Consider the following 10,357-nt stretch of genomic DNA (forward strand, 5'->3'; position numbering starts at 1 on the left):
GGAGACTTAGTCAGGGACGGAGAAGCCATTATGAGGCTAAGGCTTGGCTAGCGCTAGGCTAACGCTAGGCTAAAGCTAGGCTAACGCCCTATTATCACGCCAAAGAACAAACCGTGTGAAACACGAGGAGTTCCCAAACGTGATGAGCAGCCACAGACAATGTTTTAAAAGTGCTTATGTTTGGAAACAGATGTTACAGCAAAGAGGTTTAAAGATAAAAAGCGAGAGAGCCTGGAGCAAAGCTCCGTCGTTCACACCATAGATATCCATAATAAAGGCTAGATGTCTCGTCCGCGCTGCTGGCCAATGGGGGTCGACGTCCGCATGTGGCGGCCATCTTGCCACAGGCAGCTCGCTCATTCGTAACATTGTGTTTCAATGGCGCATGTACTTAAATAACCATAACTTCCTCAATTGTCTAACGATTCTCAAACTGTTTGGTTTGTTAAACAAAAGTCAGACATGTAGTTATGACACTGCACACTTATGAATAATTATAACCATGGAATTTCATATAAAAAGAACATTGAATAGAACATACAGGTGCAATAAATATACAAATGCACAAGGTATTTATGTTAAATCAATATATGCTATTAAAACTCAATGGCACATGATATATATATATATATATATATATATATATATATATATATATGTGTGTGTGTGTGTATATTATATGTGTGTGTATATATTATATATATATCTATTATATATATATATCTATATATATATATATATATATATATATATATATATATGTGTGTGTGTATATATAATATATACACATATATACACACACACACACATATATATATATATATATATATATATATATATATATATATATATATATATATATATATATATTATATATATATATGTGTGTGTATATATATATATATATATAAACACTTTTATTAGGGTGTGATTAATTATTCCACAGTTTCTAATTTATTTATATTTACATACATACTTTTATACTATGAATATTACTGTTATAATAAAATATGAAATACTGACAAAAAAGGCTTATTGTGTGGCAACCTCTTGGTGTAGAAGCATAATCCAGGTTTCAAATTAAAGGTAACACTTTGAAGTTTCATGTAGACTATTCGGATTATATATCAGGAGTAATTACACAAAAGTTCCTATTTTTAAACCATTGTAAAAGTGACATTTATTTGCTATTAAAATTGGTACAATAGTCCCATTCACAAGTATATATAGATGTAGCATGTTGAAATCCCCACCTACACTACTGTGATGGTATACACATGGAAGACAGAGATTTAAAAAATGACCCAAAAAACATAGCTTGGCTAATGCCCTTTGAAAAGGACGGTTTTATTGAGCTTCTGTTGCATGTTGTTGCTCTGTAAGCTAAGGTTAGTTATTTTGGCAATGTGGTGCAGCCTTAACTTAAAAAACAAGGACACAACCAACGTTAACAGCGTATGGTGGTGGCTGTCTATGCCATACTGTGTTTCTCCGATGTGCTCTCTGAGCACAAACACATCCTCTGACCCTATCCTCTTCCGTACAATGTACTTTAACGAAAAAGTTAAAGTAGGCATTAATGCCTACTTTAACTTTTTCGGCCACTAGTTTTTTCATGATCATAATTATTGCTCATTGATGTAGATGTATATATATAACAGTTAATAGCATAAACGAATGGACGAACGAGTGAGCAAGCTAATTTTTCAATATAAGCAGAATAAACTCTAAACCTTTTAACCTTGTTCAAGCGAAGGAGAAATTGTGAGCACAGCATTTACTGGGTATCTTAACGTATGCAGAGGCGCAACTAAGAACATAATAATTAGGATGTAAAGCACCACAAAGGTTAAGGACTTAAATGGATAAAACTGGAAGTTTAGAATAATAATGCCTTATTCTAATAAATAACTTGGGTAAATTAGGGATTAAAGCACCAGTGTAAACAGTTTGGAATTGTACGCAGTTACCTAAAAGGTGTGAGGAGACTTAACAACTATCTGTTTGAACACAAAATAGCACAATAGTTGTTCTTTAACTAAATGTTAAAACATCCAGAAGAAAAAAAACACATAAACATAGTTTAGCCATCTATTAACCTAGTGGTCTTTTAGACCAGAATAATCTAACGATCGTCCTCTTGTACATGCAGAAAAGTAATGAGGTCAATTAGATTAGTTGGACATTTGGTATCTGGTCAGGACAGCAGAAGTGACTCCTGGACACAAGATGATGATAGGAGGATAACAGCTTCAACATGATATCAATGCATGAAGGTTGGCTCTGAGGAACATCAGAGCTGCAGTGGCACCCGACAGTGAAACTCCTGCTGTGCTAACAAGACTATGCATGACTGCTTTGCTTCACAGGTGATGGAATTCAACTACAAGGTTTCACGAACATGACATGGAGAGGTTGGCGTTCAGGAAACGCACCTAGAACACACTCTTGGACTCTTTGGGGTAAATGGGCTCTAAAGTAGGACACTTAACAGGAGAGAAACTGAAAGCCTGGGCTTACGACAAGGGGACAGTTCACAGACATAGGGTGTGGGACACCCAGGAATGGCTGTTGTGGTTTGAAAATGTCAGAGATTTGTCGCATGTGGTGGATTGTTTCGATGACCCAGGCGCTTGAAACCAGTGTTTTTGGGTTTGCTGGGGTTGCAAAAAGGAGCATCAGAGATGACTTTCTCTATCCTGACCAGGTTCACACTTAAAATGCAAAAAACAAAATTATAGAGGCCAAAACAAATACGGACACAGAGAAGTGTTTATACAAAGAATTCCACTATTCGTCAATTCAAGGTGCAGATACTAAGGCTAAACAAAGAATTAGAAGAAGGGCAAAACTTACAGCTGATCATTTACCAATGGGTGGTCAATATTTAAGAGGGTTTAAAGGAACTGCACAATTTCTTCAATACTCACAACAGACAGTGATTGATGAAACAAAAAAGCAAATTCTAAAATGGGAATTTTTAATCTGCTGGGACAAGACGGTGCAAACATAAAATAAGGATTTATAGATCACTGGGTGATATAAGATCACAACGGTAATAATAATAAATGAATGAAACTGTACGAAAATCACTCGGAGTAATGTCTGCTTAAAGTTTTTCAAGGATAAACTAAACACATGAGAACAAGAACTAGATACTTGTTAAAGGGTTGATTTACTTGGGGATATAATTATGCTTGGATGTATTATCAATTAAACTAATGTTGAATGACTGAAAAAGGTTTAAAGATCTAGAGCAGTATGGAGCTTCTTACATGGTCAGGGGGCGATAAGCAACAATGAGTTACTGCTCACAGCATACTACAGTTTAAAGGTTTGTTTCAAACAAGATTCAAACAGGGGGACATAAGATACAACTAGGGTCGCTTACAAAAGCTGTCTGTTAAAACAAGCAGAAGTGATTAAAAAATCAAGAATTAATGGGGTTAGAATTGCTCTTCGCTTCAGGTGGAGGGCGCATTCAACTACAAGTCTTTTGGGTTGATGCACGTCAAGCTGAAACTGATTCACAGAACTACTTCCTGTCTCCGCCCTGGGCTACACCCACTTCCTGAATAGCAACCAATCACAACTCCGTGTGGGCCATAGACATCATATACGTAGACGCGTCATAGGGCGCAGGTTCGCACGTCATCGTCACCGCCATATTGTATGTGGCAGAAAAAAGTCGAGTTCTGTTATTGTGAACGTGAATCAGAAAAGATGCCTCATTCCTGTGCTGCAATAAATACACACACACACACACACGCATATATATATATATATATATATATATATATATATATATATATATATATATATATATATATATATGTATGTATGTGTGTGTGTGTTTATGTGTTATGAATATAAGGATAAATTTGTTAAATCTAAACATTGTGGTCTTCATTATTTCATAAACCCGTGTCACAGGAGAACCTTTAGGAACAGACTTTTTGGGTGAGTATTAAAGAGGTAAAATTAATAATATGAGGAAAAAAAAGTCCTAAAGTAAAAATAAACTAACAAACACAAAAGTGATAATGTTATGATAAAAACATCATATTATGAGAATTAAGGGGGAACATTTCCAGAATAATCACAGTTTGCAGAATTATTTCACTCCTGGAGTAATAGGGCCAGGTTAGATTATTTTAATTATTTTTATTCTTTAGGAGAATAAATTCAGGAGAATGAAGCTAAAGGGATACGGAAATAAACTTGTAATATTACAAAAAAGAAATACTACGAATACAAAGTATATTCAGAGATTAAAGTCCCTCTGATACTGTTTAAGTGACTGAGTAACTGCCGATTTGCCACATTTAAGATGGCGGACGCTCTGACGCATCGCAGCATAGGCAGAACCCGCCCAATGACGCGTCTACTCTTATATTATGTCTATGGTGTGGGCGAGGGGCATGCACACACTTCCTTTCTCTTAGCTGAGCTTTTCAAAATAAGACAAGAAGTACATAGGGCTGCTTCTTATTAATATCACAACATTATTCTGCAAATATATATAGTAGAGCTTTCTTTTACAAACTTAAGGGTTTTTCTGTTGGACCTTTTAGAAAAATGTGAAGTATTTTAGAGCTGGTTCAGTAAGAAGTTTCTGAAAGGTTTTAGTACAATTCCCTGTGTGCTAGATAAATTGAGATGAACCGTGTCACAGTAGCCATGAAACATATGATGATAAATTTCTATTGTAGAGATTTTTCAACTGTTGGACAATTGTAAGGTGAGACACACATGGGAAAGAATTATAGAGAAATGCTGCTGCAGATAATGTTGAACTTTCAGATTTCTCCTTTTATATAAGAGTAATGCAAGATCTAATGATTACAGTAAAGGAGGTTAAGCTAAGAGCACAATAATTGTGAACGGAAATATCTGGATGTGAAAGTGTTTGAAGAAGGTAAATGACAGAAGGATTGGGAGTCTTGATAAGAACACTAATTACACCTTGTTTCTGTTATTCAACAGTAAACAAGGCCTGGTGTCTGCCAACCATCTCAACAGAGCATTTTACTGGGGATAAAATGCTTATTGCCTGAAAAAGGACAGGACACTCATTACCATCCAACTAAATCGTTTTTGTCCATGCTGAGGAATAAGAAGAGGACTTAAGAAGTTTGGGAGCAACATGCCAGAGACCTATGATTTTTTTATGTTTTCTTCTTTCTGTTTGCCATGAAGGAGCGGTTGCCTGAGAACACTGAGCTGACCACTTATGTGCGAATAGATTCATCTCTGCCACGTGCTCAGCCTGGCCTGACGGTTTTTTACTTGCGTTATTGACGTACAGACTCTTTTTATATCACAAAACTGATTTTTTCTCTTTTCTTTCTCCTTTCTGTTTTTGACTGACTTCCATGTTTGATTTTATGTGTTATGATGTTTATACTGTGATGTTGCATTATGTTGATCGCTATGGCTTTATGACTAAGAATGAAAACTCTCTGTTACAGACACACACACCAAGACCTACTGTTAGAAGAAATGTGAATGTAATCATTTTCTTTTTATCTTTTTATTAAGGACTGTTCTACTGTTTTAACTTCACACAGGAGAAACAGATGGTTCTCCTAGACCAAGAGTCTCTTGCTATATATGTTAATCTTACACCTCTGTGTGTGCCAACCCCATGTTGTAAAACCCCCCTTGCCTTTTCTTTTGTTTCTTACCCCCATGTTGTGAACCCCTGACTCCGCCTGCCACTTCTTTGATGTCTGATAATAAAGGCAAATGGACAGAGGTAACCAGCGCAGATGGAGCAGAGACAGTGATGAAAACGGCCTCACATTTCTGGCTCTTCTGCCCTCTGTCTCTTTGAGAAGAGTCTAAAAAACTTGTTTGTGTTGGCTTTCTTTCCAGAATCAAAGAGTTATTAAACTTAACTCTATCACCTACAGTTCTTGCAATCTTTTTGCTTTGTTATATAGAGAGCCAGGATCTGATGGCTATCACAGATCCATAAATTACTTGGTAAGGCTAATTTTTAGATTCAATACAGGGTGTCTTCTCGCTCAGATTGGCCCAGAGTGGGATTCCCCTAGACTGGGCTCTATCGGGTTTTTTACCATTTCTTAGAGAGATGGGGTTTTCCTGCTGGAGGCTCAGCCTGCCCTCTGATGCCCCCTACTGGTACTCTTGGATTTGTGAGGTTTGAAAGCGATGGATGGTTGTCCATAGGAATGGAGAGTGGAGGACCGAGTAGGAGGTTTCTTGGGGTGGGGGTAGAGTAGACGAACTTGGCCTTGATTAAGGTACACCTTTAGCTTATCTAGTCTAAAGTAAACTTAAAATAATGTGCGCATAGGAACCTAAATCAGGCCTAGCTCAAATAGTTGAACCCTAAATTGTAGATAAAATGCTTGGACTGTAGTCTTGACTAAAAAATGCTGAATTATGAAGTATTCATGCTGATTGATGCTAAGATGTTTCCATTGTGGTTTGTCCGGCCTATTCCTTGGAACTTTTTTCGTTGTGATGTGCCTTTGGGGCACACCAACAGGGGGGGCTAACGGACAACTGGACTGGTTTTTACAAAGTGCCTTTCGGGCACACCAGCAGAGATTGTGCGACCCCAGAGACTGAGCCGCACTATCGACTGGCATGGAGATCACAGATGGATGGAAGCTGACGTGCTTGGATGGCTTGGACTGGACGGAATGACCGACTGTTCTGGGAGAGGGACAGACTGAGAGCTGTCGTTCCACTGGTTGATCATCTTTGGTGATGTGCCATAATGGCACATCATCAGGGGGTCTGTTAGGATATCAACAAGGTCAAGTGGAACGAGCTGTTTATCCCAGAACTGCATGGCACACTTAGATGGCACTGACCCAAAAGATTGGCACATATCTATCAGATACCACCCCGGAGGTGACACAGTTTCCCTGCTGATGTCACAGTTTGGATGTGTACCGCCCCTGTATGGGTGTGTCCCGAGATCCCTTTATAATGTTTGTGTGATGAGCAATCGAGGCCTTCCTGCCGATCAGGGACCCATCAGCGCTGGTGTGACTGTAACTATTTCTCTGTCTTTACGTAGATAAAATATAACTAAAAGCATACTTGTCGGTTTTATGCGTCTTACATTCAAGGTAATAAGTAAGTGGGGGTCGCCTGACTGGGTAAAACGAACTGGGTCCACCGAGGGTGCTTCACCGTAGACGGGACACGGTGAAACAATAACAAAAGCAGACGCCAGAAGGTGAATGCCTCCCCTTACCAGACAAGCTGAACGATCCGACAATTGAATGGACATTGGTGCCGACCACACATGCGTGTTTCTGCTAGGCCGCAGAAACCCCAAGCATTCCCTCCACACGCTGTTGGTTAACTCAGGTGCTGCAGAGCTAAGCGCTAGCCCGGCAACAACAAACCAACAACTTCCCTCCTTCAACGCTTCTTCCGTGAATGGCCAAACTGGACAGAACTGACACGAGACAAAAGACAGGTTTGGGCAGTGAGCTGAGGGTGAAGTTAAAAGGTTTATTGGGAAATGTTTTGTAAACCGTTGGACACAAAAGGGCTAAGAGGTAGCTCACACTAGCCTTAATGCTATTAGCCTCACTAACATCCGGTCCCGGACATTTCAAAAGGAGTTCGTTTAAAGCACAAATCTTAATCGTTTGGCTCCGCCATCTTTCGATGGTGCTATGAGCCTCATCCCCGCATTACTATTGAATATTAATGTTGGTAAAGGTAATTTTGATAACTTTATGTTGTAACCTCTTAGCCACCGATTTGCTACAGCGACCCCAGACGCCCGGAGGGAGAATTGCATTAACAAACTCGGTCGTAAGGGTTCAAATGATTTTACTGGGCAAATCAGTAACCAGAATGTTATTTTCTCAAAATAATGTTCTGGTTAACTTGTGCTTTGCATTGTGAATGGGTTGAAACACGTGTCAAATGTTGTTCTGAATTAGTTGAGCTAATTTAACCACGATTCACATTCTTTAAGGTGAACTTTGGTTCTTTAACTTAAACAAAATATTATTTCATCTAATAATGTTTTGTTTAACTTGGGCTTTGCATTGTGAATGGATTGAAATACATGCCAAATGTTTTTAACTCCACTCCATGTTTTCCTTATCAGATCTGCAGTGAACAAGGATTCACCGAATTATTCTGATTATGACCAACCACTTTTGTTTTGTCTTTTGTTTGTTTTTGCTAGTAAATAGTTCCTTAGCTTAGCTTCTTGTTATCTTCATTTTGCTTAGTAGTTTAGTTTCTAACAGGTAATTGTTACATACATGGACAAAATTGTTGGTACCCATCGTTTAATGAAAGAAAAACCCACAATGGTCACATAAATAACTTGAATCTGATAAAAGTAATAATAAATAAAAATTCTATGAAAACAAACAAATGAAAGTCAGATATTGCTTTTCAACCATGCTTCAACAGAATCATTTAAAAAAGAAAATCATGAAACAGGCCTGGACACTCATGAGCAAACTGCTCCAGGTATTTTAGGTTTAAAGCATGCCTTTTCCAGAAGGCATGTTTCAGCTACTTCCAATGGTTCTCGATAGGATTTAGATCCTATGGATCTAGAGAAGGCCACTTCAGAATAGTCCAATGTTTTCCTCTTAGCCATTCTTGTGTCTTTAGCTGTGTTTTGGGTCATTACCCTGTTGCAAGACCCTTAACCAGCAACTGAGACCATGCTTTCTAACACTGGGCAGCACATTTCTGTCTAGAATGCCTTGATAATACTGAGATTTCATTTTGCCTTACAGAGATTCAAGGAACCCTATGTCAGATGAAGCAAAGCTGCCCCAGAATACAACAGAGCCTCCTCCACATCCATCTGTGAACATGGAGCTGATGTGCCTTGGCAGAAATTTAATTTTTGTCTCATCTGTCCATAAGACAGCTTTGTGGCTTGTTTGGCAAATGCCAGTTTGGCTTTTTTATGATTTGTTTTCAACAGATTATACAGATTGGGTCAGATTATACAGATTGGTCAAACATTTCCTATTTAAGGGAACCCAATTGATTGCATTAAAGTTCCAACAAGCAGCATTCACTCCTGGAGAAGAGTAGAGCCACAGGGAGAGTCGTCTGCATTGTCCATGGCTTTGCAGCAATCCCTCATATTGAGCAAGCATGAAGCGACAGCGGAAAGAAAAACTCCCCAATAACGGGAAGGAAAACCTCAGTATGAACCCAGGCTCAATATGAACCGTCATCTGCCTCGACCGACTGGGGGTTAGAGAAGACAGAGCAGAGACACAATAAGAGAGACAAAAAAAAGCACAGAAACACACATTGATCCAGTAATCTGTTCTACATTAGATGGTAATAGCGGGTGATCTGTCTTCCCTGGATGATGTCACAGCCAACAGAATGCCAGACCAGGTGTACCTACTATGAAGAAAAAGAAGAGAGAGAACAAAAAGTTAAAAGCTGAAATGATGACAAGCAATGCAAAACTGGAGAACAGTAGAACTCAGTAGAGTGAGAAAAATAGGCCCTGATGTCCTCCAGTAGCCTAAGCCTATAGTAGCATAACTATAGAGTAGCTCAGGGTAACATGAGCCACTCTAACTATAAGCTTTGTCAAAAAGGAAAGTTTTAAGATTAATCTTAAAAGTAAACACGGTGTCTGCCTCATGGACCAAAACTGGGAGTTGGTTCCACAGGAGAGGAGCCTGATAGCTAAAGGATCTGCTTCCCATTCTACTTTTAGAGACTCTAGGAATCACCAATAGACCTGCAGTCTGAGAGCAAAGTGCTCTCTTAGGAACATATGCGGTAATCAGAGCTCTGATATATGATGGAGCTTGATTATTAAGGGCTTTATAAGTTAGAAGAAGAATTTTATATTATGTTCTTGATTTAACAGGAAGCCAATGAAGGGAAGCTAAAATTGGAGAAATATGATCCCTCTTGTTGATTTTCATCAGAACTTTTGCTGGAGCATTTTGGATCAGCTGAAGACTTTGAACTGCATTTTGTGGACTTCCTGATAGTAAATAATTACAAAAGTCCAGCCTTGAAGTAACAAATGCATGGACTCTGGAAACATGCTTAATATGGGATTTAAATGATGTCTTGAAAAATAAAACCAAGATTTTTTACTTTATTACGAGAGGCCAAGTTAATGCCATCCTGATTAAGTGATTGATTAAGAAGTTTACTTTTTGAGGACTCTGGTCCAAAGATTACAACTTCTATCTTGTCAGAATTTAAAGGCAGGAAATTTAAAGTCATTCAGCTTTTGATGTCATCAAGACATGACTGCAGTCGGAATAATTGATTGGATTCATCAGGATTTATGGACAAATATAGTTGAGTGTCATCAGCATAAGAGTGGAAATTAATCCTATGCTGT

Source organism: Fundulus heteroclitus, unplaced genomic scaffold, assembly GCF_011125445.2.
Source record: "Fundulus heteroclitus isolate FHET01 unplaced genomic scaffold, MU-UCD_Fhet_4.1 scaffold_87, whole genome shotgun sequence".
NCBI lineage: Eukaryota > Metazoa > Chordata > Actinopteri > Cyprinodontiformes > Fundulidae > Fundulus > Fundulus heteroclitus.